Source organism: Balearica regulorum, chromosome 3, assembly GCF_011004875.1.
Source record: "Balearica regulorum gibbericeps isolate bBalReg1 chromosome 3, bBalReg1.pri, whole genome shotgun sequence".
In the NCBI taxonomy this organism is placed as follows: domain Eukaryota; kingdom Metazoa; phylum Chordata; class Aves; order Gruiformes; family Gruidae; genus Balearica; species Balearica regulorum.
Window position 1 is genome coordinate 76780391 of NC_046186.1, and position 24974 is coordinate 76805364.

Below are 24974 nucleotides of genomic sequence, written 5' to 3' on the forward strand. Positions count from 1 at the left end.
TGCAGTGGATAGACAGCAAACAGTAATTTCCTATCCACTCCACGTCATTAATGAGTTTTCAGAACTCTATAAACCATTCCATAGTTTATCATAGTTGATCTTTATATGAGCTTTTCCCAGCTCAAATGTGTCCTTTTTTGAGATGAGGGTACACTCAACTGAAAAAACATTCAAGCTGCAGATGAACAGAATCATAATTATGGTTTTGTTTTGCTTTTTATTCCTGGTATTTGAGTTGTTTTTTTGACTGCTGCTGAGCAGTGAGATGATACTTCCATGGAGCTGTCATAACCTCAAGCTCCCACTCCCAAATGGTAATTGTCAGCTCAGAGTCCATCATTTTATTTCAGTGTGAAGGGTATTTGTTCTGTTGCAAGGACAGACCTTCTGTTTCATGTCTTTTGGCCAGTAATCTATTCCTACCAGGTCCTTCCCTCTTATCCCATGGCTGCTAAGTTTCTTTAGAAATCATTCCTGGGAGACTTTGCTTGTCAAAAACATTTTGAAAATCCAGTTGTACTTTGCTTGACTGGCTCACCTGACCCATATGCTCCTTAACTTCAAAAAAGTCTAATGCATTTTACAAGGCAGAATTTCCCACTACAGGACTGACATTGGCTCTTCCACATAGATTGCATTTAGACACATATCTTAGGTAAAGATATGTGTCCTTTATTGTAGCCTTTACAAATTTGTGCACTAGAGTTACTAGCTTGCAGGCCTGTAGCTTTCTGGATCCTCCCTGACGTCAGATTTGCTAGCCTTCAGTGTTCATGGTGCCCAGAAAGTTAATGTGGGAATCACATAGCCCTATTAGTGACTCAGCTATTACCTTCTTGGGTTTTCTCAGAACTCTTGGCTAAATACCATCCGGTCCAAACGACTCATTAGCACTTACGCTAACGTAACGATAGCCTCTCCACAGTCACTTATGTTCCAGATGGATCCTCTGCAGCATTGACTTCCCAAAAGGCTTCTAGTGAGGAAATATCTTTAGTTTCTTCTACAGCGAGCAGAGATGCAAGTATTCATTCTGCTTTTCTGCAACAGCCTTGCCCTCTCTGAGTACTCAACCTGGCTGTCAGTGGGCTCCACAGACTGCCTGGCAGGCTTTTTGCTCTGATGTGCTGGAAAAGGAATTTAGTATTACTTTTGATTGCTCCAGCCAACTGTTCCTCAAACTCTTTTTTTTTTTTTGGCCTGCCTAATTATATTTTTGCATTTAATCTGCCAGAGTTTATGATCCTTTTTATTTTCTTCATTTGGATACAGCTTCTGCTTTTTGAATGATGCCTTCTCAATTCTAATAAACTCTTTTACTTCCCAAATCTTTAGCTCACCGCTCCACTATGCCTGCTTCTTTTTATTGTTTCTCATCTTTTTCCTAACAGACCGTATGCACTGAAGCTCTGCTTTCAGTAGTATGTTTTTTGGTAGTCCTTGTACTGTCCATAAGGATTTCATTCTCTCAGCTACCTCTATTAGCTTTGTTTTTTTAACAAGTTTCCTCATTTTCATATACTTCCATTGCTCAAAGTTTAGCATAGTTGTGGTGGATTTTTGACCTTTGCTGCTCCAGAGAGGATATTTGATCTAAGTACGTTATGGTCACTGCTCTTGAATGGTGTTTTTTCTGTGAAATTTTGAACCTGCATAGTCTTTAGTACCATGGCACAAAGTATTTTGAAAACCTGAGATGAACAGAACTTAGGGTAAAAAGGAGACAGCTCAAGTACTTGTACCGGTATCAGTGGGATTGATTTGAAGGAGAAATGGTAGAAGAGGTTTAGGAAATTATTTTGAAGTATTAAACTGCTGTGGAATTTATCACAGACCAGAAAAGAGGGTAGTGTGGAGATGGACTGACTGAGGCTAATATCACTGGAGGAGCAGAACTGGGATCAGCTAGGTGTGATGAGACAGCGTGACTGCAGGTGGTATCAAGAGCAAGCAGAGGGGAACAAACGATGGGTCAGGAAGGTTTTTGGTAGCGGTATTTAGAATGGATTTGAAGGGTGATCAAGAAATGTTACGGTTGCAGGGTGTGGCACAAGGGGATAATATGGCCATTCTCCATATTAATTCCTTTATGCAAACAAAGCTTCCTCTATGCAAACTGGGTCAACATCCTGAATGCATTTGGACAACTGGGCCCCTATCAGAACCAGTTCATATATTAAAAACTGATTCAAACCTTATAAAATGTTAACCTGAATAATGCATGATAGAAATTAAGGATTAGAAGTTGTGAGTAGGGCTGATGGCCTTGAAAATATACCAGAGTGCTGCAATGCTATGAGATTACTTGTGTCATACTGCCTAGAAGATCCTCCAGTGAAAGGAAAATTGGCAGAAAAACCTCAGGTCAAAAATGGTAGCAGAAGGCTAATCCTTCAATTAATTAAATCATTGCAGATGAACCTTCTTTATGCAAAGGGAGCAGGTAATTTTGCATTACTGTTTTGCACATGTGGGCTTTATTCACTGAGGAAATGTAATCATCAGTCCAGGCAGTGCTTTCGTCCTTGCGTCCCAGCCCCTAGCTTAGAAATGAATGTGTGCAGAATGGATGTGTAGTACGTATATTCTTTTCCCCTGATTTATTTGGTCCCATACACGCTGAATACATCAGGCATTTGTATAAGTGTGCCTTTCTGGGTAACTGCGGACTGGAGCAATATTGAACTTGGTATAATACGAATCTCTCAATAAATAAAAAATCTCCTACTAAATCTCCCTTTATAAAGGCTGAGAAGAGAGATCTGTAGCATTCCACCCGTGTACGAATCGATTTCAATCAGCCTTTAGGAGGTTGGAGGCTGTGTTAGCTGTAGGATAGTATAGCACAGCAGTGAAACTGCCCTCACATCCCTTATTGACAGGTTTGTTATGAAACATGGAATATTTAGATTGAGGAGATTCATCCCAGTACTGCAGACGCCCAGCCCTGTTATCTTCACTTCAAGTCTATTGTAATGCTGTCCACAAGCACACCAGCTTCCTCATCACAGGATGTCAACAGGACACCAACTTCTCTGGATAACCCTTTTCTGGAAAATAATTAGCTCTTTAGGGGGAGGGAGATATTTTCTGGTTACTTTTTTTTAGAGCAATTTCTGTGTTTAGGAAAATGGGCCAACTTTCCCATTTCAGAATCCTCTGATTCGGATATGGGCAAGGTGAGAGGTTAGAGGCCTTGTTGTTAATGAGAGAGGCAGCCTCTGATTTTTACACTAATTGAAGCATTTACATTTTTCAGCAGAACTAAAATGCAGAACTAACACATTCCTTGGAGATTTATAACCCCACAATAGATTCTCCTATCCTCTCTCCCTTAATTATACCAAATTATCTGAACTCTCATGAAGAAGAAAGAAATTAATATTAATATTCCATTTAGAATATAGTCTAAAATGCAGTAGAAAATGGAGGCAATAATAATGATAAAGGGGGTAGCTGAGATGATTTGGAATATGTAATCTTTCTTCTCTTCATTGCAGCTTCCTTATACTCGAGTAAGCCAGGAAAACTCTTTCTTGCACTCATTTAGCAGAGCAATTTTTGTGCTGCATTGACTTCCAGTTTATAAGTAAAAGCTTGGTAAAATATTGCTCTGTTTGTTAAATGTAATATTTTGGCTTTGTGCCTTGATCAGAAAAAAAATAAGGATAAAAGGAATTGGATAACTTTTTCTGAAGAGTGTTTGTACATGGGGGGCCAATAGGTAAGGCTCATCACTGGAGAGTAGACAGGAAAAATAGCAAAAAGAAAAGAGCAGCTATAAACTGGACATGAAATGAAGCAGAAATTATGGTTTATGTTGAAAGAAAGGAGGGAATTACAGTTATCTGAAAAGCAAACAGTGGGGTCAAATTAATCAAAAGCTGCCAATGTCAAATCCGTATATATGGGCCTTAGGTCAGAGGAGAGGGTCTGCTTGCATGAGAGAGACAGAGAAGTGCCACAGCAAAGGGTGGGAGAGGAAGAGGAAAACTGTCTCTTCATTTGGATGGTGAGACCAAAGTACCTGGTAAATCTCCAGTTAGCCACTGACTAACTACTGATGGTGAGTTACAGGTTTGTCATTGGCCTTTACTGCTCAGAGATGGCCCCCAGCTGCTGCCCCAAATTCCTTGCTCCCACCTCTAGGGCACTGGCTCTGGGGTCCCAGTGCCCTGGAAGTCAGTAGTTAGAAGATATGAGTGAAGGAGAAGCTTAGTTTTGGTTTAGCAGTGCCCTAAGATGGAAAATAGCCTTGAGAACAGTCCTCAGTGGTGGAATACCATTTACACCAAATGCAAATGTAGGCCCAAGTTCCGCTTTGAAACTAAAGGCAAATTATAAATCTGAGTCCCATAACCACTTCTTCATCTTGTTCTGTGTAAATTTGTTCAGTGTTTCCGCTCATGGAGAGGAGCCAGAGACTTTCGAAGGACCCACCACCTGTGAGCATCTTGGCTTACAACTGCCTTGGTGTTACGCTGTCGACTCCATTTAGAACTATGTTATCCCATGAAAGTAATTTTTCATTTCTCAAACAATATTTTATGTCACAAATGTAACTTTTTAAAGGCAGAAGGGATATAGACTAACCCCCCTACTCTCCTATTTTTTCTTTCTCGCTGTCTTAGTACAACATTGGCATGTTGCTGTAAGGGTGGAAGACAGCGACCAAAGTGAAGCCCATCTGCAAAACCGTTGCATATGGCATCACATATTGGGCTTGAGGATGGATTGTGGGAGAAAAGACTGTCATATTAAAAAAAACCACCCAACAACAGAAAATGATATTAAAAATAGTGAACAGACTTGAGATGAGCTGTGAACTAAAAAAGCCGTTTTGCTGTTGCTTTTTAGCTTGAAAATAGCCTTTACTGTTATAGTAACCCTTTGCCTGCTCTGTTTTGTTTGCTCAGGTTTCAGAGGCTGAAGACATGTTTGTAAGAATTATTGAGACATGGGGCTAAGTCTAGAAATATACAGAAGCTGTTCATGGTCAACATCCAGTACAGCTGGGGGTCTGTGGTACACAGGACCAGGCGTACTTACCATTGCAGGTGACCTTACCTCAGTGCCATCACAAGGTAATAGTGCACAGAAAGTCGGTGGAGGATGCCGTGGACTTGCTGGTGAGAGGTGCCGCAGCACCACGTGTTGCAGTGCTGCAGGTGCTGTGCGTGGGGCTAGCCCCTGGGTTGCGCGTGGCAGACGGTCCACAGCACACGTGCAAAATTGCACCCGGGGAAGCGCTGCACAGGTTGTGCGTTGCTGGCACGACCGCCTCGCTGCGCGTGGCGACTCCGGGTTGTTGCGCATCGGTACCGTTGTAGTGTAGCTAGGGGATGTTGTGGGTTGGATGTTTTGGGTTGATTTTCAGTCTGGAGCATCTGTGAAAGGAGCTTGTGTTTCTCAGCCTTCTCCAACAGGCCAAAATACTTGGGAAGGAACACTAGGTCCTAATGCAGCGTTTTGCTGTTCTGTTCAACATAGTGACATTCCATCTCAGGTGAAGCAATTTTGTGATCCTGCCTCCTTGGCTTTATTTTAAAGTGAGAATCAAAACCAAACCAGACCAAAACCCACTGCTAAGGATAGTAGTAGTAGCTATGGGTTTTTGGTGTGAATGTGTGTTTTGAATAGTTACTAGCGAATATGTGACCTTTAAACATAATGCAATGGGGAAACTAGATTTTATTTTATTTAGCCCGATGTAACAATTTCAGTGTTATGCATTGCAAGAACATTTGCAATCCACCATTGAGAAACAGTAATATGTGATGGATAAAGCACCGGACTGGGATTTTATTCTAGGCATAGCTGTAGACTTTCTACATCAATTTGTCCAAGAAAATTAACTGCCCCCCTTAGCCAGGGCTTTCTTATCTGCGAAATGAGAATGATAATCCCACAATGCCAGTCTGTGACAAATACATGAATATGACTCATATTTACTAAATAGTTTGAGATTAAATTTTTCTCTTGTCCAGTTATTTCAGAAAACAGCTATCAAGAAAACCTGACTAAAGGAATGAAAGCTATTACATTACACATCTAATTGAATTGGCTGACACACTGCTAGACTGTTGAGTGTCCCAGGATGAGAAATTAAAATAATTTGTTTAAATTATTGAACAACTGTTGCTAAAAGTATTGTATGACCAAAGACACCTCTTACTGACTTCATAATCACTGAAAATTTCTGCAGCAGTCATAAAAAATGATGCATTTTAGTTACATTCCTCATTAATTTTATTCACTAAGTAAGAGATATGAGGCTAAAATGAGATAATTTTATTATTAAAACTACCATCTGATTTACAAATACCTTTTTGTTTTGTTCTGCAGCAAACATTTTATGGATTGCTTTCTTGTTCATCATTTAATGAGCAGCAAACTATTCTGCAAACTGCTGCAGAAGAAAACACATGTGAGAGGATAAGGAAAGAAATAAAACAGCACATGCTATCAACTGAACAAAATAAATACAAGGTATCTATGCATGCCTTTTATTACATGTCTTTTTCTGTATTGCTCTGGGTGAAAAGAAATATTCTACATTTCTTCATGTGAATTAGCATGAGACACTGAATTCCAGAAGGTGCCTGGTACCTTTTCTTACGTTGGAAGAACGAGGAGTGTCTTTCTTTTTCCGTTCTTGTTTTCATTTCCTTACAGCTATCTCCTGTGCATTACCTATCGAATCTGCAGTGGTGCTCATTTGCAAGAAAAGTGCCACATGTGTGTGCACGATGGTCTGATTGTGAAAGACTTGCTTTCCTTCCCCTTTCTGGAGATCCCGAAGGCCACATTTGTCATATAGTCACTTTGCTATGAGTGTGTAATTAAATGTAAAGCACTTTGGGATGCTCAGCTGTATAAAGTATTGCTATTGAAATGCAAGTTGTTTTTCTGCAGACAAACACAAAAGGAAAAAACCAAATAAGCAGCAACAAAAAACAAATGAAATGTTTCTAGGGATAAAAATGTGAACACTGGTAGATAAATAAAACATTAGAAAGAAAGAAAAATACTTCCGGAAAACAAATCAATAAGATAAAAAAAAAGATTTATTTGAGAAAGTTGACAGGCTTGCAGAAATTTCTAGCTTACAAGCTATTTACAGAGAGAAAATATGATGAATCAAGACACAATCATCAAAGTAAAAACCCTAGGTATTAAAATTTTAACTCTAACTTGTAGAGAGTCCAAATCTTTTCCTCTGTGACATAAATTTGCACAGGCAGTAGAAGCTTCCAATTACAGAGTTCCTTCTGTATTTTACATCCTTGGAGATAATGTTTGTCCTTTAGTAAAATGAGTGTGAGATTCTGTCCTCGCCAATTTATGACTACTACACGACATATTAGGAACTGGAATTATTTATAAAAACAGAAAAAAATAAGGCTTAACAAGTTCATTGGTGGATAGTTCTATTTATTCACTGCAAAATGACATTTTGGGCCGTGATGAAATAGTGGCAGGATTTACCCCGAGTTGGGCCATGGGCTAGACCCCAGGTACGCAACCTTTCAGGTAAATGCCCTGACCACAAGGTTGTAGAAGTGTAGGCATAATCATGTATTTTTTTTCTCTCTATTGGTTCTGGTGGTTCAGGGGCGATACAACAGAAGAGGGAGCTGCATGGAGGTCTCCCCTTCCAGGGCACTGCCCCGGCACTCGCACTGCTAAGTAGGCAGTCGAAGAACAAACATCCCCACATCCTACTCCTCCTTGCTGTATTTGGAAAGGGAGTCTGTGTCTAAAACCAGGGACACTCACCTGCTCCTTCTTCCATCCGGGTTGTTTTAGGAGGTGACTGCTCCACCTCCTCGGAACCCTCCTCAGCGGAGGTTACCATCCCTGCAAGGTCTTCTGAGGGAGCTTCTGTGTTGGGGAGGTGAGGGGCAGCTTTGGAAGCAGAGCAGAGGCACACATTGTCTTCTGACTCCAGCTGTCCTGAGCACCTCTTTTTTTTTTTTTTTTTTTGTTTTTTGTTCAAAGTGTCTGGAAAGTAAGTACAACTCTAACAAAAACAGTTTTGGTTAGCTATTTTGGCATTAAATACAGTGAGACACAATGTATACTGTACATGTATTTCCCAGATAACTTCATAATCAAAACAGTTAATTATCAATAAATGCTCTCTATTAGACTCCTAGCTTTGTTTCAGCCTTCAGTGATGACTTCTCATCAAATTTCATGTTCTGAAGGTCCTGGGCAGTTTTAGCTTTGGTAGTTTTCTAGTACTTGGACCTTATTAACTCCTCTTATAATCTCCCAGTGGGTCTATGCTGAATTGAAACTAATGGGTTGATGGTGGGTCTCTTTACAAAATGTTTATGTTTCTCAGTTTTGGATAGTTATGTCTTGGAAGCTAAAGAATAACAGAAGTGGGAATTGCCATAAAATTTTCTAGTTATCCTCTGCATTTTTAGTTATTTCTGACAAAATGTCTCAAATGTGTCAATTCACCTAGTCTTAGAAGTAGGATTTAATGAAAACTGAGTCAGAACACATACCAACAAATGTTTCCCTGCTTGGAGGCCCTCAGAGCAAGAAGTTGGACTACCCTTTCATGTTCTGCTTAAACTTGCTCAATTTGGGCTAAAGTGACTCTCCTGGAATTTGATGGTTAACTAAAGTAATGCTGTGCACTCTCACTTTATTACTAGGTATCTGTAATTTTTTCGGATAGACCTGGCAAATTCCGAATGTTACCTTTGTGTTTCCCCTTTGTTTGGAGAAATAATCTTGAAACACATAACTATAACCTGTTAAGAAAACATGTCTTGCTGGTTGCTTTGCTTCTCCCTCAGACTGAAATGCAGCGGCAAGACGGCAAAAGGCCTCAGCTGAGTTGAATTAGAGAGAAAGAAAGAAACACACTTGCACCATTGAAACCTTGATCCATAGAAGGTAGTTTTTAAGGTAGTTTTATTGTTCATGTGTTTCTAATAACCTCATTTCATTTTATTGTGAGTAAGGGGAGATGATGTACTGCCATGAATGCTAGCGTATGGTCTAAGCTCCAGCTTTCATTATTACTTCCATTATCACAATGGATCTTCATTGGCCTGAATTGCTAACATTCTTATAGGAACGGTAAGACTAAAATGGCTCTACCTGTCATTCACTGATGTGTGAATCGACAATCAAATGATTGATCAATTTTTCTGCGCTTCAATAGCTTCTTTCAAGCCACACATCCTGAGTTACTGTATAAAATACTGCAGTTCCAGCTAAGTTTTCTGAGGGATAGGTAAAGTAAATTAGGCAATTAGACCTAATCTTAGATTTAAAAATTGAAAATCCATCAGTGTCTCTATCTTGCAAAGAAAATACATTTCAAAATCTGAACGGAAAAAGTATCCTTACAAAAGAAAACTCCGTAGTCCAGACAGCCTGCCTGTGAATGGCTTTCATGAATTTCTAATATATTTTTCTTTTGCTCATTTTTTCAAAAAACTTTGGACCTTAGAAGCTTTTAAGAAGGAGGAGTTTTGAAAGTGGAGCAATAGGAAGTGCTAAATATTTTATTAGTGATTTATGAAAACATGTTTTTGCTTTATTCCTTTAATAGAAAAAAATCATGACAGTTAGCAAAATGATGAGGATTAATGTATGAAAATGTATTGCATGGCAGCTTCTGAGTAATGGATTTATAAACAGTTTCTTTTTTTTTTTTAATTTTATGTCAAAATGGATTACAAGAAGACTAGCAAATTATTGTAGTCAGATCAAACTAAATATGCAGTTCGTGAGTTCTTCTGGAATGTCTGCTGTGTCCTGGCTGAGAACACTCAGTCTTCATCTACTTCCCTTTCTAACAGGAATGCCGCATTACTTTTGTTCACTTCCTTGGTCTAAAGCAAAGACTAAAGCAGGTGAACCTCTGAAGAGTTTAATGTAGGAAAAATGCTTCCTGATTTAAATTAGTGTTCATCCAAAATCTATTTTCCAGTCTATTTAGTCCTTCTGCATTTCTTGGTGAACCTGTGCCCTTCATGGTGTATAGGTAATGATTCATTTTTGAACACTGATGTGACCAGAGTTGTATGTTCTACACTATCTGTCAAAATTAAGAAAAAATAAAGAGCTGCAGAAGGAAAAAAAACCCCAACAAACCCAAAGACAAAGGACAAAAGTGAGACAGAAACCATCAAAATAGAAAAGTTGGGGCAGACAAAGGCTGGGTAACCATTTTGACAAGCTGACTGGAAGCCACTGTGCTTTGTGCTCTGAGGGCTTCATCCAAGTTTCACTGGTGGCAGTAGAAAGGCTTCAGTGGGCTTTGATGCAAACCTAATTCAGCCAATTTATTGAATGATTTCTTCATTTTTGTTGCACCAGTCTTGTTGCTGAGCAGAGATGAGGAGGAAGGGGATGAGGGGAGGCCAAAGGAAAGTCGACCACACAAATGTAATGTTGGAGGCATTAGACTGCATGGGGCTGTTCAGCCTCCACAAAGAACCAAACTTATTCCCATGGAAACCAATGTTCGAAGATGAATAAGTAGCCTGGCTCTCAGCAGCTCCCTTTCCTTTTTCTCTTTTCTTCTCTCTTGGGATGTTTTGTTGTTGTTTTTGGTAAAAGGAAAGAAAGAGGCTCTTCACCTCCAAGCAGCTTGAGAAAAGACTGGCAACATTCATTCCGCTAATAAGCTGGCAATTAATGCAAAGAGGAATGTCCTGGATTTCTCAAAGAAAAGTATTTTTCAACAGGAGCTAGTCAAGATGTTGATGAGGTTTTGTTTCTCTTTTTTTTTTTTTGTTTTTTTTTGTTTAAATGGGACGTACACTTTCTGGAAAAGGGGGCTGCTAAACTGGTGTTGTAAGTCTGCCCTCACGTGTTGGATTTTAACTCTTCAGGAGAGAAACTATAAATGAGCTCAATGGAATCCACCAGATGTATTGTGGCACCACCCAGGTACAGATCCTCAGGTCTGCTCGGTTTTTTAGTTTTGAATTTTAGGTGCTGATGTAGCAATAGGTTACACACAGAGGGAATACACGGAGGTATTTGCTATCCATTTGATGTAGCAGATAACGGGTCATTATCATTCCTGTGCTAAGTAGATAATGAATTCAAAGGGAATGTTACAAAGGTGTTGCTGATGGTATCAGTGTTATAATGTGTTGCAACTATTGACTGACATAAAAAAAGACAGCCAAAGGTAGGCTGGAAAACAGGAGAATTATGAACTAACTTTCAGTAAGTAAGGAAGATAGGCTCAGTAGTCTGAAAAAAATCCTTTGCATTTGTCTTCTTGTGAGGAGAATTTCTGACAATAGGAAATGTAGGGAATAGCATCATATGGGAAATTTCCAGTGTGAGTCAGCATGAAACTGTGCTTAGATGGGGCACGAGTGGTTCTGCAGGCTTTGAAACTAATGAAGCCAGGTCTCCTGCAGGCTTGCATCTGGGGACGACTTTGGTGTCTCTGAAAGTGTCAGTGGCCGATGAACTTTTGGTGCAACAAGCATCTACAGAAGACCTCTTCCATCCAAAGGAAGACCTCTTCCATGTGGATCCTCTCATACCTAAATGATCTCATGCTGCAGCCTTTCCTTTAGCAGGGAATAAAATTTGGTTGCTCTCCCTTTTCCCTCTCCAGACATCTGTTTTTACAAAACTTGTAGGAACTTAATTGTCTTTGAGAGCTCTGCCCCTCTATTCCACTTGGCTGGCATCAGTCAGTAGGCTCAAAATTATTAGGGAAGCCAGCCAGCCAGAATGATTGCTTAAGCCTCATTTCCTTAGGAAACTAGGCTAAAAAAGTTAATATTAGCAATCACTCCTGAATTGGAGCTACCACTGGTGGAATGCAGCATGGCACCGAAGCTGTGTACGCCAAAGCGCAGTCTGGTGTGTCGCTCCCATTGTGCTTTTGCTGTAAACTTTCTCCTGGGCCCTGTTAGCGAACAAACCTTCCTCCAGCTGCTCTGGGGGTGAACGGTCACAGCAGTGTCCTCGGTCAGAGCCTTATCGCTCCTTGGCTTACCCACTGGTGTTTTTGGGATGTGGACCCCTGCTCACCAGAAAGTGAGATAGAAGCCACACATCCATTTAATCGGACATTCCCTGGCCTTCTGCACATTTTGGACATGCTCTCAAATCAGCAGTTTGCAATGAGTTTCATCTCCTATTACTGAGTAATTCATTTCCATGGCAATTATTTTTTTTTAAATCTTTTAAAAGACCTACGTGTTCCTCTCCACCTGAGTATATAAGTGTCAATTTGGTTTAATCTCTCTGTTAAATTGTTTTTGAATTTAAAAGTTTCTAGATAATGATTTATGCCTGTGCAGTGTGAGAAACGTATTTCCTGCTGCAGTGGGTGGAAACCTGGGTCTCCATTGCTGCCCAGGGTCTGCATTCTTATCTGCACTGTGTCGTTCATGGTTTGTATCCTCCCTTTCTTCCTTCTCCCTTTTCAGAACAGTGCTTAAGAAATTGCAGAAAACTGAAATGCACATCTCTGTTTCAAAAAAAAAAAAAAAAAGGAAGAAACACATTTCACAGCAGACTCTTCCTTCATCACATATGGTCAGTGAGAGTCGCCTCGCTGAGATCCATTCAACTCTCAGTGTGTTTTAAGAAGTTCTTTATATACTAAGAAAGGCATATGGCCAAAGCTGCTTGTGCTGAGATTTTTACTGTGTGAATATGAAGCAGGGCAATGGCGTTGTAACTGCTTTCCAGTGTGAGCTTGTCTTCAGTATTTTGTTTTATCCTGAGGCATTGACCTTTCTATTATCAGCCCCTCTGAAAGGAAGGAGTACGACCATGTCTTGTCTGTATCATCTTGTTTATGGTTTATATGTGGCTCAAAGTTCTGCCAGAAACTTAGTGTCATTTTACTGCCTGGTTTTACATTCTGCCTGTGATGTACTAATTATCGGGGTGTGACAGAGCACTTATTTCCTATCATAAACCAGGGCTGTTATCCAGGAATGAAATTTTGTTCGAGTCATGAAAGGATGTAACAATATAAAATATTCTCTGAGGGCCATATTCTGATTCTGTTGACATTGATGGGATTGTTACTTTTGTCTTCACTGTGAGACCCACATAATGAAACACAATGGCATTACAATGCCTGCTTTTTTTTTATTACCCCCCCCCCCCCCCAATATTTCCTTACAGTACTGTGAGCACTGGACGGTTGTATACCTCAGCTGAGTACCTGGTGCAGCACTAGCACAGGATATTTAGTATGCTAGAGAGCCACAGTCTTTGTGGATGTAAATCAGCGTAATTCCTTTCACATCAGGGGCAGTGTACTGTTTTATATTATGGGGAAATCTTGCTCTCAGCTTCAAGCTGCCATTTCCTTCCCCTTTTAGAACAGAAAAAGCAAAGAGACTGCACTTTTAATCCATGCCTAGTAAGGGGAGGATGGGAGGAAAGAAATAAAACAATTTGGAGACTGTGTAGTGGTTTCCTAGTTCCCTTCTAGTAGCACACAGTTAATGCACGACTTAATGGGAATACACTTGCACTCAGCCGCACTTGCCTACGGCAGAAGAGATAATGAAGTATTTCTGCTTATACCATCACAAGCCCTCACTTGAAGAGCAGAAGTGCAAGTAGAGACCAGACTCAATCCAAGAGCAAGAGTGAACAGAGTGCAGCCGCTAGCCTGGCCAGAGCTGCTCGACACCGCGCTGGGAGACATGGGGTGTTGTTGGGCACTTACGCATCGTGTTAGAGCCTCGCGTTGCTGTCGGTATCGCTGTTTTGTATATTCACAGGCTGATGGCTATTTCTTCCTTCTCTGTGGAGGAGATGATAAAATTTAAGGACAAGTAAGAAAGTTGGTCTGTTTAGACAAATTCCAGCAGACTAGACAGCCCACAGTGTTCAGAACACGTGTGATATTATATTACAGACATTTCTGGTTGTAAGAGCAGAATTCAACCCTGAACTCATTTACATGATTAAAACGAAGCCAGAATGTCCCACCATACTTTTATAGCACTGGAATGCAAATTTTGATTTACAGTTCCAACTCAGTTCCTTTTCTTACTGATAGTCCCCCCTCCTTTACCCTCCTCCTGAAAAGAAAAAAAAAAAAAAAAAGCATTTGCGTCTTTTAGTTCTATCTTAAGCATCTCTTTCTGATCTTCTACAGACTGAACCTTGACGATTTTGTAAGGATGGTTCTTCTGTTCTACATATCCCATAATTTCTTGGCTTCTTGCACCTGTCAAATGCCACATTTCCTCCCTCTGGGAGCATGTCCCTCTTCATGTAACCCTCCTTTCCCTGTAACTAGAGATAAAGTTACGGGTGTCGGTTAAGTCATGACTGTTTCTTTGATCTTTCCTAGTTATTTTTTTTATTGGAATGTTTTTGCTAAGTGTTTTTCCTGTGTAGCTTTACTTTCAAATAGAGCAGCATTTGTTTTATTTTCAGTAAGCCTGGAGCCCTAATTCTGTTTGTGCACAAGTGAATAATGGAAGTGATTCCCCTGATCTCAGCAGATCACGCTGGGTTAAACCTCATCCACACAAAGAGTTCTGGTCTCCCTGTCATCTTGTTCAGAAATGAGATCCTTGTTTGTGAAAAACCCTTCAACGTGTGCTTCAAATACACCCCTTATTTGAGAAAGCACTCAAATACTTTCCTGAATCAGAAATATAGAAAATATTCACTTTTTTTAACAGGACAATTTCATGATGTAAAAATCAGGTATATTAAAGGAAAAACAGATCCTTACTTATTTTCTGTGGAAGTGATATATCTTTTGTCAGAACTGGATCTCTTTCTAACTGATGTTCTGTAGCTGAAACAGAAGATGAAGGTATGAAGCACACATTATTGGGGAGGCCATTTCCTAGTGCTGTTCAAGAGGTTGGACATAGGCACTGGTAGCTCTTTCTGCGTCACCGAAACGCAGGCAGCTGGGCTCACCTCTCTGCCTTCCAGCCTGGACATTCAGACACTTTAGTAGTAATAAATCCTAAAAAGCACACTTTTAAAACCAATGCTGTTAGCCAAGGCAGGCATTTTGCACAGCTGGAGCTGGGCATCTGACCTGACCACTTTAATTTTTGATTCTGATCTTTCTTTCTTCCTCTGGTTCTCCTGTCCTTGCAACAAGATGCTGTTGCCTGTATGAAACAGCAGGAGACTGTCTGTGTTTCTAAAATGAATCATTACCTGTGAGGTTTTAAAAAACCCCTGAAAACATTTCTGCATACACCTTTTTTTTTTTTTTTTTCCTTCTTGGTAATGCTTTCCCTTTCTTCCCCTGCCAAAGCATTCACTTCGGGGCAGAGCCCAGACCATTTTTTTCGGGCTTTCTTTTGCTGCAGCTAGCGACCCCTTTTACTCCCTGCCCCGCTGACAATGCGCCGGGGGGTACTGCAGACCCGGCAGAAGCCCCCTGGGGCTCCCCCAGCCTGTGTCCCTCCCCCGGGGCTGAGGCGAAGAGCCGCGCTCCGGTGGCTGCCCCGCTCGGGCGCAGGGACCCCTGCCTCTGCCTACGGGAGCCTCCCCACCTATATATATATATATATGTATATGTGTGTATATATTTGCCTGTGTGTATATTTTAACTCTCTGTGAAATGAATTTCTATCTCTTTTCAACATGACATGACGGAATTTAGAAAATGTCAAACTCATTGGTTCTGGTGCATTTCCCCATACTTTAACACCCCTACATCAGGCGAGGTGGCTGAGTGACACAAGCCGGAGGTTTTCAGTAGCATATGTTTTCTCATCTCAGCCTATTCAAGTATTGTCTTTAAAGTATTTCTTGTGATATCTCTTTGGAAGTACATGTTTTTAAAATGTAAGGAGGATCTGTGAGCTTTCTGCTATGTTTATTCAATCCTCAACCCTCCAAACACTTGAGAATTCGAATTATTCAGCTAGGCTTAATGAGGCTGACTCAGAGTAGAGTTATGTGCATAAAAGTCAAGGATAGGAGGCCTTGATGTTATGCATTTTTAGGTGGTTATGGGGTTTTCAATATTAATGTTTATTAGTGAACAGTTTAAAGGAGAACTCGGGCTGTACCTTTTCATTAATGCTCGCTACTTCTTACCTTGCTGCAGAGGAGCTCTTTGGGGGTGCCTGGGATGTGGAAGTTTGTTTGTGGAAGCGCTGCAATCTGTCAGTGCAAATCTGAGGGCTTCAGGTCAACCATTCCAGCACTGAACCTTGCTAACAGCTACCACCGCTAGGTCTGTGTAGGTTCATGCCGCTAACCACTAAACTCTTAAAAGTCAATGACTTTCCCTTTGCCTCCATTTTCCAGTTGATAGAATGGGGAAAACCACTTTGGATGTCTAAAATGACCAGTATGAAGCATCACCATGGGCTGTACTGTGATCCCTAACACAAAACACAAAAAAAAATGGGTGAGAAAATTTGACTAGACTAAGAGCCTGCCCATTTCCACATCCCAGCTTGTTTGAGCTTTGCAGGTTTGTTTTGGGGTGGTTTTTTTGGTTGTGTTTTTGTTTGTTTGTTTGTTTTTTTCTCTTCAGTTGCCTTTGACCCTCCACTTTTTTGGTCCTGAAGAGTATGAGAAGGCCAATTTGCTTGTGGCCTTAGTGGTTCTGCGCAATGGGACTGCAGGAAGGACTGCTAGCCTTGCGCTGGAGACCTGAAGAAGACAGGCTCTTGTATGGCTCTCGAGGGGAAATTGTTCAGATAGTCTGGCAAAGATGCACATGAGCATGGGAACTTTTCAGTGCTGGTCTGAACTAAACCTCTAGGGACTCCTCGTAATTACTCTTACAAGCTTCTTCTCCAGCTTATCCTGACCTCATCCCTGCTCCCATTCACACATATAGTAGGAAAAAATCCTGTTGAATCACTTTTAGAAAACATTCAGAAGAAATCTCATCTGTTTTTTATGAAGAAAACTCATCTTTTTTTCCTAGATGTGCTTTTTGCTCTGCTAAAGCAGCCACTGAACAAAGCCAGGTGCCATCCGAGCCGTGCTACGTGGAGGATTTTGCTGAACGCAGCTGGAGAGCGTGAATCTCTTCTGGCTTGCCAGGGGTGTGCAAGGCTGCAACTTTCTTCATTTCATTTACATGGTATAAGGCCTTAGCATCTCTGCTGTGAGAGCACAGGAACAGGTACCTTTTATTTTTCTAATGATTTTTATTCTGATTTTACTCAGACCTTCAAATGCATTTTTTGCATATATGTCTTTATAATTTTGAGCTGGTAAAGGAATTTGGTCAGAAAATGCTGACTGCAGGAAGTGGAAAATTTTTGCAGAAATATCTCACTTTAATGAAGTAAATATCATGTTATAGTCAGATCACTCCCATGAAATTGGGTATTTGTCCTCCACCGCGTGGTTTTGGGTTTTACGCTGTGTTGCAATATTCATACTAGAATTATAAAAAATGCATAAACATAGAATTGCTTTTGGAATATTTTCTTTCACAGCAAAGTTATGAGATTATTGACTTTTTATCCCCCTTCTACTTGAAGGAAAATTGAAGAATCTGAGAATTGCCCACAAAATAGAAATTCCAAATTTTAATTAGCTTTTCTAAAATGACCATCTTACCCACCTCGTATTACAGGATTTTGGAAAGAAAGTCCCACCTGTTTCTTCACAGCACGTTGGGGAAGAATGGAAAGTCGAAGGACAGGAGAGGAAGATGTGTCTGCTGGTGATTTGAAACATAAGCAGGACCCTCCATTACAGTTTTATCTATAAAACCATTTCTGATGTGAGACAGATGCTGCCTCTGAAGCCTTCTACATATCTCTTGAAATCCCAAGGATCCTTCTTTTTTTAACCTGTATTGTATCCCCATTGCCCTTGAGATCCTATAGTACAGCTGCTTTCCTCAGAAGGATTTGATAAGAATATCTCTCTTGGACCATGTCAGTGTTAGAGAATTGCTGTCAAGCATCAAGAGATGCTCTCTCTCTTCCCCTGGGGCTTTAAAGATGCTATTCTAAAATTAAAGTGTTTGGTATAGATAAGATGCTTAGGGTTATAATGAGGTCAAGAGTTGCTGGCAGTTTCCAGCTAGAGTTTTTTTTTATAAGTTGATCAGATCTCTTACTGTGTTATTTTCCTTTTTAGACAGATAAATATAGACAGACCAGGTAGAGAAAAAGTCAGGAACAGGAAGCTTTTGAAAAATATTTGGAAATTATTCTGATTGCATTGTCTAAGTCAAGTTGCCCCATTTGATTATGCTGGCATCCTCTGCAATGCAATGTGACATGGAATATGTGATGTAACGAGATATGCCCGCCAAAACGCAATGTGCTTTGTTTTAGTCAGAATGTATTAATCCACTTACTGAATAATTGACCCAAAGAGATTCTGTCAAACAGTATTAAATTATTCACTGGATTTCCAAACCAGCAGACAGTGTCCTTTAAATATTTAAGAATAATGTCAAATAATTTTCCACACCAAAAGTATTCTTTTTTGTGTGTTTGTTGAGGTTCCTTGGCTCTTCTCTGTTGTTTAAGGAGGGCAAGATAATGAAATAAAAGCCGGTATGCCCTTCAGAGGTGCCATGTGAGTGGGGGGGGGCAGAGGCTCTCCCACCTACCAGCACCCCCAGAAGGAGAAGCAAACGCTCCCCTGGTTCGGCTGCCAGACCATTAGCGCATTTTCCCCGCCTTGCCCGTGCGTTTTTAAGGAAAACCCAAACTCTCCACATACATATAGATATATTTTGCGATGTAGCCCGTGCCTTCGCAGCGAGTTCCCGCAGAGAGGGTGCAGCGTTGCAGGCTGTGCAGCTGAGGCTAAGTGCCCTGCTATTCCCTACCCTCGGGCCTCACAGTACTTCTCTAGGTGTGCATTATGAGATAACAACCTTGCCGGATCAATTTTGGTGTGGAAAATAGGTTTCCTTAAAAAAAGGGACACCGGTATAGCAGCATTCAAGTTCTACCAATTACAGTGTCTGACACCTTTCCCCTTGAAGGCTGCATGCTGAAGGAGTGCGGGGTATATTTCTGACTTGTTTAAAAAGGATGAGGACAGGCATCTGATAGCTTACCTTAATTATTCCATTTCCTCCTCCCTATATACATTTCCAAAATCTAATTATAGTGCTGGTGGCCCCTGCTATCAGCCACTACCCAGAGATTAATATAAAGCCATGGGAAGGACAGCTACCTCCCTCCCCGCTTTCCACAAGATTGCAAATATATTCCAGCAGTCTTTTGATACTAATATTTTGATACATTCATCATTGTGTTAGCATCGGCAGTGAGCAATATTTACAGTTTATAAGCTCTTCCAGGACCAACTGTTCATATTACTCCTATTAAGTCCATTCAATTTTCCACCTGAAATACTGCATTTGTCTAGTCAGAATTTGACATCTATTTTCGAGGGGGGGGGTGCTTTTAATAATGAATTTTATTTAATTGTATGTTCTGCTTCTCCCAAAGAATACTTTAAGGCAATCTGTTACGTATTGTCAATCAACTAAGATGCACTTGGCTGCATTCTCAGGTTTATTATCTAGGTCCTGATAAGGGGACATTTTTGTGTGTATGCATCTGTGTGTGTTGAGGTGCAATTGCTTATCCGTTCTGTAGCTTTTTTTAGACTGGAATTTGCTGCAAAGTCCTCACGAGTGCAGGAAAGCTGCCCAGGGGTGTGCTCTGTGTGCAGTCGGTGGGCAGCGGGCAGCCCTCCTCAATACGTTCGCTATTCCAAGCCACAAGTCTTGTCACACTCCATTCCTTTTTGTAAACAACCAGACTCCAAACCTATTAAATATTCTTTATTTGTCAAAATAAATAAATACAGTAATGATTCTCTTGCATCTGCTCTCCCTTAAAGGCGTTTAGAGCTGGCTTTAGGAGACAGCAAACCCTATGACTCTGCTCAGCCACAGTTCACTAAGATGAAGCAAAGCCCAAACGGAACAAAAATATATAGGAAATTCGTCTTCATCTTCTTCTTAGTATTATTATTATTATTGTTACTTAAGGGTCAGGGAGGCAAATTATACTAGCGTTGAAAATAAACTTTGCAACTCCTGCAAGGACTAAAACTCAAGACTTATGTAGGTCTCTGAGCTTTTAATACTAGAGCTGTCACAGACATCGTGCAATTCAATGTTTTGGCACTTTGGAACAGCAACAGCAAGCCAAGACTTGGCCAAAGAATGCCTGGGCCATCAGTTTGCCTGACAATTGCCATCCCATGGTCTCCCCTGCTGTAGCCTCTACTCACTGCACAGGGAAATTCACCCCCCGAGAGCTCGTGAGAGATTTCTTTCTACATCAAACTTCTACCTTTTTCTCATACTTCCTGTGTGCACAAACACCAGGGTTTGTGCCTGGTTGCAGTGAGCGAAGACCGTGTCCAAGACCCCAGTTAGTAGTCACTGTGTGCAGCAGAGGTGATGGATGGAGCTGGTTGGGAAATAAGTTGCTGTTTTATGAGAAATTCTGCAGTTGCGGAGGATTTTTCTGTTAAAAGGGAGCAGGAGCAAACGAACAAAGCCATAGTAATTTCCAAGGAAAAAAAAAAAAGGAAATTAGGGTCATACCAAAGGCTTAACAGAATCAAAATCTTTAATTCTAATTTCAGCCTTTTAAAAATTCTGTATAATAAATGTATGCATATAAAGGAATGAAAACCATAATATTGAAACAGAAAATCTGAATCTTCTTTTTCAGAAATGACACACTAGAGCACTCTGATCTTCCTTGGATGGTTAATTTCTCTGTGTTTCAGGTTTCACTCTTTGCAGCCTTTTTCCTTGCTTGTCTGCTGATATCTCAGCAGCCCAGGCTTCTCCCACAGCATGCCGTCGTACCGCGCCTGTTGAACGGGGGAGCACAGAGCTACGGCAGTGACTCTGCTGTTTCAAGAGGAACTTCCTCAAGCAACATCCAACACTGTGGAAGATCAAGCAGAAAGGAGAGGAGGGGATGGCAGTGTCCCAGGGACCTGTCCCAAAGGGTGTAGCTTCCTGCGGGAGTGTGCTGGGTGGGTGGGAGGCTCTCCTGCAGCCCCAGTGTGAAGAAGAAAAGGAAGAGCAGGGCTGGTGAAGGTCAGGACATGGATCCGCTTACCATTCCCTTGGGCAGAGGATCACAGGTGCCGCGCAGACACCCTGCCCCTCTGATGGATCGGAAGGAGAATTTCTGCCCTTCGGCACTGGGGAAGAGCCCTGGGGCTAACAGACATCCCCCATAACCCTGCCATGATGTGGGTCTTGCAAGTGTAATCCCCCATCTATACCTGAATACAGAGAGGTAGAATAATTTTCCTCAATCACACAGCTAATGCCCATTAGATCTGGGGTAAAATCCTTGTCCTTCAATTTCCAATCTGAAGCAACAAACCACATGTTCTTCCTAGTACAGGTTATGAGGCAGTGCCTATGTCATGACGCTCTATAGGTAACAATCACTGTGCTGATAGACATATACTGCATAGTTTACATAAAACCAGTGAAATGAGTTTGGAGGCCTTGCGTTGCCTTGCCTGCAATGCCAGCAGGATGCTGAAACGTTGCTGGCTGGGTGGCGGTCCTGCAAACCAGGCTTTTCAGGAGAAAGGCTGCTGAAGCTCTACTGAAAAGCACCTTAAACCTCAGGTGCTGCAGCACTAGCAGGCAGGGCAGTGACACGCCACGATGTGCTCTCTGTGTGTGTGCTGGTGGGCTAACATCTTTTGAATGACTTGGTGCCAGAGGGGACATGCACAGCATCCCGAGGCAGCCTCAGCGAGACATCCGACTGATTAGATATTGAGGTCAGGTGCTGAGATACCAAGGTCATGCCACGTCCTGCTTTCCTCATCCAGCTGGGCCCCGATAAAATAGCAGCTGGTAAGACCACCAATCAGATAAGGTGGCAATTTTTGACAGTCTCAAATTATTGTTGCAGCAAGGGAGGTCCAGATAAGATCAATCAGACGCTGGAATGATTTAGCCATTCCTGACTTTATTTTTCCCTTTTTTTCCCCCTTTCTTCTTTCTGAAGACACAGTCTGTCTTGTGAATGTGAATGCAGGGAGCACTTGCAGAGTCCCTCACCGTCCTCAGAACAAAACACAAGGGTTGATTTATGGGCTGGATTACTGGGAAACAGTAATTCTTTGCTCTTTATGATGTTTTGTCGGGAGGTGTAGTACCCTCCAGTCAGAGCAGCAGGATTGCAATGAGGTTTTTACAAAAGGGGCGAGAGAAGGGGGGGTGGTGGTGAGTACGGCAGCTCCTCTAACACAGCAGTTAATAAGACACCAGCACATTAATCATGTGACAGGTATTGAGTCTAACAGGGCAAGGCAATAGTTTTTAAAAACAGCCAGTTAAGTTACTACCTGGTAGAAAAAGGCTGACTGAATGCCACAGGTTTTATGCCACTATTTGCAATTAATGTTATTTTTTATCCCTTTCTCTTTTTTTCCTGTTTGAAAGTTTTTAAATGCCTTTTTGGACCTGTGAGAAAGTAAGAGACAAACCACGCAGGGCTGTAAGAGAGGGCTGTGCAGTGCCTTTCCTCTCGACCTGCTGTGCCCTGGGCTGTACCTCAGGCACTTGCCCTCTCCCGCGCCGTGACCCCGAACGCTAGGCACAGCTCGATGACTCCTCTCCACAGAAGAGAGACTCCAATGCGGTGATACAGCCGGGATATGGTCCTGACCAAAGGAGACCCAATTCTCGGCTGCAGCCTAGAGATGTGTCTCCCCTTTTTCATGTGGCTCTCCAGGCAGCTTTATCGTACCAGACCACGTACACCTCGGCCCCTCTTATCACCAGCCGCCCGATTAGAAGCGGCAAAGTCAAAGGGGAGGAAGAGTTGGGGTAATCCTGATGCACTACTACAGATGAGCCCATATCTCCTTGGTATCTTTTATTTAAAGGAGCCCCAGTCACTTTAATCCCGTGGTTATGGATGTTATAGTGCAACTTATTTTTCATTCTAAAACTTGTTCATTATCAGAAACACTATAAAACAAAGGAAGGGGACATTACTAAATGAACAATTCCCATGATTTTGTAGGCTTCCTGCACATGCCGTTCATTTAAGCCTTTGTCAAACACTGCTTGCCATGACAAGTTGGGAGCATTGGGCAAGACCAAAGTAGGCAAAGTAGTCATGTATGTCTAGGTGAAGTTTTGTCTTGCTTCCCATATGACAAATAAAGATTTCCAGGACCATGTCTCTTGGCCACTACTGTATGATGAAATAGGCTCTTAAAGTAGGATGCAACCAGATATCACCATTGAAAAAGAATCATAAGAATTGCCTTCCCAGAGGACATCAAAAGTCCATCTTGCTCATTAATTGGTCCCTGACAGTGATCAAAGCCTGATGTTTCAAGGGAAGATATAAAAAAAAAAAAATAATTGTAATAAACAGAGACAAAAATGCACCTTGCTCCGATCTGGTGCTATGGGAAAAAAAAGTCATCTTGACTCTGGACTAATCATCAGCAAATGCGAAGCAACAAAAGGTGAACAACATAATTATGTGACTACTGCTGAGAATCATAAAATGGAGTTTCATGGTCAGTGCTGGTAGTGACTGGAGTAAGTACAGCTTCCAGGGGATGGCTATGTTTGCAAGATGCAGCCCATAAATTTGGGGTTAGGTCATATCGGTAAGACACCTGATTTGCCTGAGAATCATGAATTCTATGAGGGCTTCTGGTCTGGTCTGAGGAGCCTCCTTTATTCCAGTGGATATGATGACCGGTGCAACTCCATACAGCTTTTTCTGAACTGATGTATGTGAGCATTGCTCCACTGCAGGCAAGGAAACCATAGTGATTCTCAGCAGCTGAAGACCTGACCCACAGTTTTCAGATTTTGCTTAGTTTTGTTTTGCCTTTTAAAGGTTGCAGATTGCATTTGGAGGTCTTTGTGTTTGGTTTTATGGACTCGAGAAGACATTTGACAGTAGCAGTGCTGAGTAATGGCTGCACGGATTTCATTATGCTAATCAGATGAACTATTTTTTCTTTTTTTTCTTTTTACATATTTTTTGTGCTAAAGACTTGAGCTGAGACTAGGAAAGATGTGCCTAGGAAATAATTTCTCTAGCAAGTTCTGATATATTTTTCTGAAAAATAATTCTAAATTTATTTTATGCTCTCCCAGCTGTTTCCTCTCTGCAATTTCTCTTCACATCATAGCATCAGAATATACTGCATGTTACAGGGTAACTGAGGGAGATGCCTGAGCTAGTTTTAACTGAGTGGTAGTTTGAAATAACACTGCTGCAGATGTATTTCTTCTGGTATCTAAGCCAGTTTAAAGCAGTTGGCTATCTCTACTTCACACTGCTGTCTGGGGTGTAGATAGGCGCTTCCAACCCTTAGTCAATTAACAGAAAATATTGACAAACGCTCTCACACTTTAATATTTGTTTCTCAGTGAAAAATCCTTCCCTAAGTACATTATGGTGTAATTTCACTTGTAGCTGACTAAATACAAATATAACTCATGCAGTCGTGTTTGCCACCTACCTCTGTCTCTGCAGAGCTCTATGGGCAAATCCTGGGACGCGCCAGTTCACAAGAGCAGTGTGGTCGGCTGCAGCTGCTGCTGCTGGCCCAGTCACCGGTTCCTAGCCGAAAGAAAATCTTGGCCCCATCAAACTCACTGACAAAACTCTTGTTGATTATTTGTGGGACCAAAATATGTATTGCAGCAAACATTCAGAGTGCACAAAGAACGAGACTGCCTGTTTTCTCTCCCAGAAAAAACTGGACTTGGCAGCTGGACTGTCACTTTGAGCGTTGGTGCTAAACAAATCACCTCTCTCTGCCATCTTCTCACTCTTGCCCAGCATAGCTCTTTTTTCACTGTGTTGTTCTGAGCATAAGATATAATCATCAACATTAAGAAAGGTTTTGTTTCTTTTTTTTTCCACATTTGGCATTTGGATTATTTTTGCTTAGGCTGATTTTTTCCCAACACAACACAGAATCACAAGGAAGCATGAAGTTGTCTTATAATTGCCAGAGCACAGAAAACTTGTGAAGGG

General features: G+C 41.4%; 1 long non-coding RNA gene across 1 annotated transcript in view; it reads left to right on the forward strand.

Moving 5' to 3' along the window:
* LOC142601287 (uncharacterized) overlaps positions 1–24974 on the forward strand; it is a 59301-nt gene that overhangs the window by 24384 nt on the left and 9943 nt on the right. Inside the window, exon 2 of the long non-coding RNA XR_012834889.1 lies at positions 16901–17101. This is a non-coding gene — a long non-coding RNA (uncharacterized LOC142601287). The remainder of the gene's footprint in view (positions 1–16900; positions 17102–24974) is intronic.